The sequence below is a fragment of the Hippoglossus stenolepis genome, chromosome 10 (assembly GCF_022539355.2).
Source record: "Hippoglossus stenolepis isolate QCI-W04-F060 chromosome 10, HSTE1.2, whole genome shotgun sequence".
In the NCBI taxonomy this organism is placed as follows: Eukaryota; Metazoa; Chordata; class Actinopteri; order Pleuronectiformes; family Pleuronectidae; genus Hippoglossus; species Hippoglossus stenolepis.
This window is the reverse complement of record NC_061492.1, coordinates 27,006,565-27,013,197: the sequence shown is the minus strand read 5'-3', so window position 1 is coordinate 27,013,197 and position 6,633 is coordinate 27,006,565. Positions and strand designations below refer to the sequence as shown.

Genomic DNA, 6,633 nt, shown 5'->3' with positions numbered 1-6,633 from the left:
GCTCCTTTCTCTCACGCATCGACCTAGCATTGCAGTGCCGCTGGGAACGGTGCACTCTGTTCTTACCTTGTAGAAAACCAAACACTCAAACAATTGTCGCGTATCAAAGTGAATTCTACACTGGCTCAATGAAAGTGAGGTAACGGCCTGGCACACACAAGTGTGTGAAACCGCTCTGATGGCTCACTGCTTAGTGGCGTGACCATGCAGGGTCACAATGAGCTTGAACTGGATTCCAAATTGAGTTAGAAGCGTTTGTCAAGAATGGAAACTTGCTTTCACTCAAGACCTTCTGGGAGACTTGGTGAAACAGAGTCAGCATTTTGGAGCGAATGTAAGTGGTTCAGGGATGTATTGCTTAGGCAGGCTTAAAAGCCAATCACAGTAGTCAGGGCAGGAGGTAATAAAGGCGTGTATAATTTTGGTTGGCAGATGGGGCGGGTTGGGAATGTTGCATACTGGGATCTGACATGCGGAAAGCAAAGAGGCCTACCGTGAAGGTGGTGACTGTGACCAGAGGCTCCTCTGCTGCTCTCCAACAGAGGCCATGCTGACTCTGGTTTCTCTTCATAACGCACAAGTCTTTCGCCTTTTACTAAAGACTTCCGTGGAGAGGAACAAACATGAGTTGAATATATTTTTGGCAGGCTTTGCTGTATGGCTGAGCCTTATGAAATTGTGAAAAGTCAAAGAGCTGTCTAGGTCAGAAATCAAGCGCCACAAAGGAGAGCTTGGGCGGAGGTGATAAGCAGCAGCCATTGTTATGCACACCTACGAACGGGGTACCACAACAAGTGAGATTTGTGCCAAGAGCTTGGCGTGGACATCCAACACTTGGGGCTTATCGCTTCTCGGCCTTTTGGCTAAGATCAAGTGTAGTATCTGTTCTTATCAGTTTAATATCTGATATGTCCTCTATATGAGGACTACATATTAAGCAGATTTTTGGCATGAGGGGCAGAAATTTGGAGCTTGCTCCTTTCTCTCCACGCATCGACCTAGCATTGCAGTGCCGCTGGGAACGGTGCACTCTGTTCTTACCTTGTAGAAAACCAAACACTCAAACAATTGTCGCGTATCAAAGTGAATTCTACACTGGCTCAATGAAACAGGGTACGGCCTGGCACACACAAGTGTGTGAAACCGCTCTGATGGCTCACTGCTTAGGCGTGACCATGCAGGGTCACAATGAGCTTGAACTGGATTCAAATTGAGTTAGAAGCGTTTGTCAAGAATGGAAACTTGCTTTCCTCAAGACCTTCTGGGAGACTTGGTGAGAAACCAGAGTCAGCATTTTGGAGCGGATGTAAGTGGTTCAGGGATGTATTGCTTAGGCAGGCTTAAAAGCCAATCACAGTAGTCAGGGCAGGAGGTAATAAAGACGTGTATAATTTTGGTTGGCAGATGGGGCGGGTTGGAATGTTGCATACTGGGATCTGACATGCGGAAAGCAAAGAGAGGCCTACCGTGAAGGTGGTGACTGTGACCGAGAGGCTCCTCTGCTGCTCTCCAACAGAGGGCCATGCTGACTCTGGTTTCTCTTCATAACGCACAAGTCTTTCTTCTTTTACTAAAGACTTCCGTGGAGAGAACAAACATGAGTTGAATATATTTTTGGCAGGCTTTGCTGTATGGCTGAGCCTTAGAAATTGTGAAAAGTCAAAGAGCTGTCTAGGTCAGAAATCAAGCGCCACAAAGGAGAGCTTGGGCGGAGGTGATAAGCAGCAGCCATTGTTATGCACACCTACAGACAGGGGTACCACAACAAGTGAGATTTGTGCCAAGAGCTTAGCTTGTGGACATCAACACTTGGGGCTTATCGCTTCTCGGCCTTTTGGCTAAGATCAAGTGTAGTATCTGTTCTTATCAGTTTAATATCTGATATGTCCTCTATATGAGGACTACATATTAAGCAGATTTTGGCATGAGGGCAGAAATTTGGAGCTTGCTCCTTTCTCTCCACGCATCGACCTAGCATTGCAGTGCCGCTGGGAGCGGTGCACTCTGTTCTTACCTTGTGAAAACCAAACACTCAAACAATTGTCGCGTATCAAAGTGAATTCTACACTGGCTCAATGAAACTGAGGTAACGGCCTGGCACACACAAGTGTGTGAAACCGCTCTGATGGCTCACTGCTTAGTGGCGTGACCATGCAGGGTCACAATGAGCTTGAACTGGATTCCAAATTGAGTTAGAAGCGTTTGTCAAGAATGGAAACTTGCTTTCACTCAAGACCTTCTGGGAGACTTGGTGAGAAACCAAGTCAGCATTTTGGAGCGAATGTAAGTGGTTCAGGGATGTATTGTAGGCAGGCTTAAAAGCCAATCACAGTAGTCAGGGCAGGAGGTAATAAAGACGTGTATAATTTTGGTTGGCAGATGGGGCGGGTTGGGAATGTTGCATACTGGGATCTGACATGCGGAAAGCAAGAGGCCTACCGTGAAGGTGGTGACTGTGACCGCGAGGCTCCTCTGCTGCTCTCAACAGAGGCCATGCTGACTCTGGTTTCTCTTCATAACGCACAAGTCTTTCGCCTTTTACTAAAGACTTCCGTGGAGAGGAACAAACATGAGTTGAATATATTTTTGGCTTTGCTGTATGGCTGAGCCTTATGAAATTGTGAAAAGTCAAAGAGCTGTCTAGGTCAGAAATCAAGCGCCACAAAGGAGAGCTTGGGCGGAGGTGATAAGCAGCAGCCATTGTTATGCACACCTACGAGCGGGGTACCACAACAAGTGAGATTTGTGCCAAGAGCTAGGCGTGGACATCCAACACTTGGGGCTTATCGCTTCCTGGCCTTTTGGCTAAGATCAAGTGTAGTATCTGTTCTTATCAGTTTAATATCTGATATGTCCTCTATATGAGGACTACATATTAAGCAGATTTTTTGGCATGAGGGCAGAAATTTGGAGCTTGCTCCTTTCTCTCCACCTGTCGACCTAGCATTGCAGTGCCGCTGGGAGCGGTGCACTCTGTTCTTACCTTGTAGAAAACCAAACACTCAAACAATTGTCGCGTATCAAAGTGAATTCTACACTGGCTCAATGAAACTGAGGTAGCGGCCTGGCACACACAAGTGTGTGAAACCGCTCTGATGGCTCACTGCTTAGTGGCGTGACCATGCACGGGGTCACAATGAGCTTGAACTGGATTCCAAATTGAGTTAGAAGCGTTTGTCAGAATGGAAACTTGCTTTCACTCAAGACCTTCTGGGAGACTTGGTGAGAAACCAGAGTCAGCATTTTGGAGCGAATGTAAGTGGTTCAGGGATGTATTGCTTAGGCAGGCTTAAAGCCAATCACAGTAGTCAGGGCAGGAGGTAATAAAGACGTGTATAATTTTGGTTGGCAGATGGGGGCGGGTTGGGAATGTTGCATACTGGGATCTGACATGCGGAAAGCAAAGAGAGGCCTACCGTGAAGGTGGTGACTGTGACCGAGAGGCTCCTCTGCTGCTCTCAACAGAGGGCCATGCTGACTCTGGTTTCTCTTCATAACGCACAAGTCTTTCGCCTTTTACTAAAGACTTCCGTGGGAGGAACAAACATGAGTTGAATATATTTTGGCAGGCTTTGCTGTATGGCTGAGCCTTATGAGGTGTGAAAAGTCAAAGAGCTGTCTAGGTCAGAAATCAAGCGCCACAAAGGAGAGCTTGGGGAGGAGGTGATAAGCAGCAGCCATTGTTATGCACACACCTACGAGCAGGTACCACAACAAGTGAGATTTGTGCCAAGAGCTTGGCGTGGACATCAACACTTGGGGCTTATCGCTTCTCGGCCTTTTGGCTAAGATCAAGTGTAGTATCTGTTCTTATCAGTTTAATATCTGATATGTCCTCTATATGAGGACTACATATTAAGCAGATTTTGGCATGAGGGCAGTAATTTGGGCTTGCTCCTTTCTCTCCACGCATCGACCTAGCATTGCAGTGCCGCTGGGAGCGGTGCACTCTGTTCTTACCTTGTAGAAAACCAAACACTCAAACAATTGTCGCGTATCAAAGTGAATTCTACACTGGCTCAATGAAACTGAGGTAACGGCCTGGCACACACAAGTGTGTGTGAAACCGCTCTGATGGCTCACTGCTTAGTGGCGTGACCATGCAGAGGTCACAATGAGCTTGAACTGGATTCCAAATTGAGTTAGAAGCGTTTGTCAAGAATGGAAACTTGCTTTCCTCAAGACCTTCTGGGAGACTTGGTGAGAAACCAAGAGTCAGCATTTTGGAGCGAATGTAAGTGGTTCAGGGATGTATTGCTTAGGCAGGCTTAAAAGCCAATCACAGTAGTCAGGGCAGGAGGTAATAAGACGTGTATAATTTTGGTTGGCAGATGGGGCGGGTTGGGAATGTTGCATACTGGGATCTGACATGCGGAAAGCAAAGAGGCCTACCGTGAAGGTGGTGACTGTGACCGAGAGGCTCCTCTGCTGCTCTCCAACAGAGGGCCATGCTGACTCTGGTTTCTCTTCATACGCACAAGTCTTTAGCCTTTTACTAAAGACTTCCGTGGAGAGGAACAAACATGAGTTGAATATATTTTTGGCAGGCTTTGCTGTATGGCTGAGCCTTATGAAGGTGTGAAAGTCAAAGAGCTGTCTAGGTCAGAAATCAAGCGCCACAAAGGAGAGCTTGGGCGGAGGTGATAAGCAGCAGCCATTGTTATGCACACCTACGAGCAGGTACCACAACAAGTGAGATTTGTGCCAAGAGCTTGGCGTGGACATCCAACACTTGGGGCTTATCGCTTCTCGGCCTTTTGGCTAAGATCAAGTGTAGTATCTGTTCTTATCAGTTTAATATCTGATATGTCCTCTATATGAGGACTACATATTAAGCAGATTTTTGGCATGAGGGCAGAAATTTGGAGCTTGCTCCTTTCTCTCCACGCATCGACCTAGCGCATTGCAGTGCCGCTGGGAACGGTGCACTCTGTTCTTACCTTGTAGAAAACCAAACACTCAAACAATTGTCGCGTATCAAAAGTGAATTCTACACTGGCTCAATGAAACTGAGGAACGGCCTGGCACACACAAGTGTGTGAAACCGCTCTGATGGCTCCTGCTTAGTGGCGTGACCATGCAGGGTCACAATGAGCTTGAACTGGATTCCAAATTGAGTTAGAAGCGTTTGTCAAGAATGGAAACTTGCTTTCACTCAAGACCTTCTGGGAGACTTGGTGAGAAACAGAGTCAGCATTTTGGAGCGAATGTAAGTGGTTCAGGGATGTATTGCTTAGGCAGGCTTAAAAGCCAATCACAGTAGTCAGGGCAGGAGGTAATAAAGACGTGTATAATTTTGGTTGGCAGATGGGGCGGGTTGGGAATGTTGCATACTGGGATCTGACATGCGGAAAGCAAAGAGGGCCTACCGTGAAGGTGGTGACTGTGACCGAGAGGCTCCTCTGCTGCTCTCAACAGAGGGCCATGCTGACTCTGGTTTCTCTTCATAACGCACAAGTCTTTCGCCTTTTACTAAAGACTTCCGTGAGAGGAACAAACATGAGTTGAATATATTTTGTGGCAGGCTTTGCTGTATGGCTGAGCCTTATGAAGTGTGAAAAGTCAAAGAGCTGTCTAGGTCAGAAATCAAGCGCCACAAAGGAGAGCTTAGGCGGAGGTGATAAGCAGCAGCCATTGTTATGCACACCTACGAACAGGGTACCACAACAAGTGAGATTTGTGCCAAGAGCTTGGCGTGGACATCCAACACTTGGGGCTTATCGCTTCTCGGCCTTTTGGCTAAGATCAAGTGTAGTATCTGTTCTTATCAGTTTAATATCTGATATGTCCTCTATATGAGGACTACATATTAAGCAGATTTTGGCATGAGGGCAGAAATTTGGAGCTTGCTCCTTTCTCTCCCGCATCGACCTAGCATTGCAGTGCCGCTGGGAGCGGTGCACTCTGTTCTTACCTTGTAGAAAACCAAACACTCAAACAATTGTGGCGTATCAAAAGTGAATTCTACACTGGCTCAATGAAACTGAGAGTAGCGGCCTGGCACACACAAGTGTGTGAAACCGCTCTGATGGCTCCTGCTTGAGTGGCGTGACCATGCAGAGTCACAATGAGCTTGAACTGGATTCCAAATTGAGTTAGAAGCGTTTGTCAAGAATGGAAACTTGCTTTCCTCAAGACCTTCTGGGAGACTTGGTGAGAAACCAGAGTCAGCATTTTGGAGCGAATGTAAGTGGTTCAGGGATGTATTGCTTAGGCAGGCTTAAAACAATCACAGTAGTCAGGGCAGGAGGTAATAAAGGCGTGTATAATTTTGGTTGGCAGATGGGGCGGGTTGGGAATGTTGCATACTGGGATCTGACATGCGGAAAGCAAAGAGAGGCCTACCGTGAAGGTGGTGACTGTGACCGAGAGGCTCCTCTGCTGCTCTCAACAGAGGGCCATGCTGACTCTGGTTTCTCTTCATAGCACAAGTCTTTCGCCTTTTACTAAAGACTTCGTGGAAAGGAACAAACATGAGTTGAATATATTTTTGGCAGGCTTTGCTGTATGGCTGAGCCTTATGAAATTGTGAAAAGTCAAAGAGCTGTCTAGGTCAGAAATCAAAGCGCCACAAAGGAGAGCTTGGGGCGGAGGTGATAAGCAGCAGCCATTGTTATGCACACCTCTGACGGG

General features: G+C 47.0%; 13 non-coding genes across 13 annotated transcripts; all 13 read left to right on the top strand.

The window, feature by feature from the left end:
- The first annotated feature begins 551 nt into the window (after window positions 1-551).
- LOC124853229 lies at window positions 552-664 on the top strand. Its single transcript, XR_007033572.1, has one exon. It is a non-coding gene; the product is annotated as a U5 spliceosomal RNA (small nuclear RNA).
- A 179-nt stretch (window positions 665-843) lies between these two features.
- Window positions 844-1,035, top strand: LOC124853020. The gene has a single exon (XR_007033430.1). It is a non-coding gene; the product is annotated as a U2 spliceosomal RNA (small nuclear RNA).
- Window positions 1,036-1,526: 491 nt separating this feature from the next.
- On the top strand, window positions 1,527-1,638 carry LOC124853631. The gene has a single exon (XR_007033971.1). It is a non-coding gene; the product is annotated as a U5 spliceosomal RNA (small nuclear RNA).
- Window positions 1,639-1,818: 180 nt separating this feature from the next.
- LOC124854096 lies at window positions 1,819-2,008 on the top strand. Its single transcript, XR_007034345.1, has one exon. It is a non-coding gene; the product is annotated as a U2 spliceosomal RNA (small nuclear RNA).
- Window positions 2,009-2,497: 489 nt separating this feature from the next.
- LOC124853251 lies at window positions 2,498-2,609 on the top strand. The gene has a single exon (XR_007033594.1). It is a non-coding gene; the product is annotated as a U5 spliceosomal RNA (small nuclear RNA).
- A 176-nt stretch (window positions 2,610-2,785) lies between these two features.
- Window positions 2,786-2,977, top strand: LOC124854289. The gene has a single exon (XR_007034533.1). It is a non-coding gene; the product is annotated as a U2 spliceosomal RNA (small nuclear RNA).
- Window positions 2,978-3,475: 498 nt separating this feature from the next.
- LOC124853555 lies at window positions 3,476-3,586 on the top strand. The gene has a single exon (XR_007033897.1). It is a non-coding gene; the product is annotated as a U5 spliceosomal RNA (small nuclear RNA).
- A 179-nt stretch (window positions 3,587-3,765) lies between these two features.
- On the top strand, window positions 3,766-3,954 carry LOC124854284. Its single transcript, XR_007034528.1, has one exon. It is a non-coding gene; the product is annotated as a U2 spliceosomal RNA (small nuclear RNA).
- Window positions 3,955-4,452: 498 nt separating this feature from the next.
- On the top strand, window positions 4,453-4,564 carry LOC124853349. The gene has a single exon (XR_007033692.1). It is a non-coding gene; the product is annotated as a U5 spliceosomal RNA (small nuclear RNA).
- Window positions 4,565-4,741: 177 nt separating this feature from the next.
- On the top strand, window positions 4,742-4,934 carry LOC124854117. Its single transcript, XR_007034366.1, has one exon. It is a non-coding gene; the product is annotated as a U2 spliceosomal RNA (small nuclear RNA).
- Window positions 4,935-5,428: 494 nt separating this feature from the next.
- LOC124853456 lies at window positions 5,429-5,541 on the top strand. The gene has a single exon (XR_007033799.1). It is a non-coding gene; the product is annotated as a U5 spliceosomal RNA (small nuclear RNA).
- Window positions 5,542-5,719: 178 nt separating this feature from the next.
- Window positions 5,720-5,908, top strand: LOC124854203. The gene has a single exon (XR_007034449.1). It is a non-coding gene; the product is annotated as a U2 spliceosomal RNA (small nuclear RNA).
- Window positions 5,909-6,404: 496 nt separating this feature from the next.
- LOC124853706 lies at window positions 6,405-6,514 on the top strand. Its single transcript, XR_007034045.1, has one exon. It is a non-coding gene; the product is annotated as a U5 spliceosomal RNA (small nuclear RNA).
- The last annotated feature ends 119 nt before the right edge of the window (window positions 6,515-6,633 follow it).